The following is a 369-nucleotide window of genomic DNA, read 5'->3' as shown; positions in this document are numbered from 1 at the left end:
GCGCATTTCCACCAGCTATGGATCATCATGTATGAAGAACATGCATTGGGCGCGTTGACAACGATTCAGCTTCGTGATCGTAAGGTGCCGCGTTTGCGTCTAGAGAGGAAAACTTTTTTTTTCTTCATTTCTTTTTTGTTTAATTTTTTTCGACCCGGTGTTGCTTGGCTCGCATAGGAGGGCGAAGTTAAAAAATAATGCAGTCCTAAACAAACCACACGCGAAATAAAATATGTGTAGTTCAAAACATTGCATATGCAGTTTTATAACAAATACTTTATGCAATGACATGTGCGCCTTGCTAGAGACTTTATTGTTTTCCATTTGTCAAATAAAACACATGAAAATCGGGAATGAACTATAGCAATC

The sequence above is a fragment of the Cephus cinctus genome, unplaced genomic scaffold, assembly GCF_000341935.2.
Source record: "Cephus cinctus unplaced genomic scaffold, Ccin1 Ccin1_scaffold0453, whole genome shotgun sequence".
Classification (NCBI taxonomy): Eukaryota; Metazoa; Arthropoda; class Insecta; order Hymenoptera; family Cephidae; genus Cephus; species Cephus cinctus.
Note: the sequence above shows the minus strand (reverse complement) of the source record.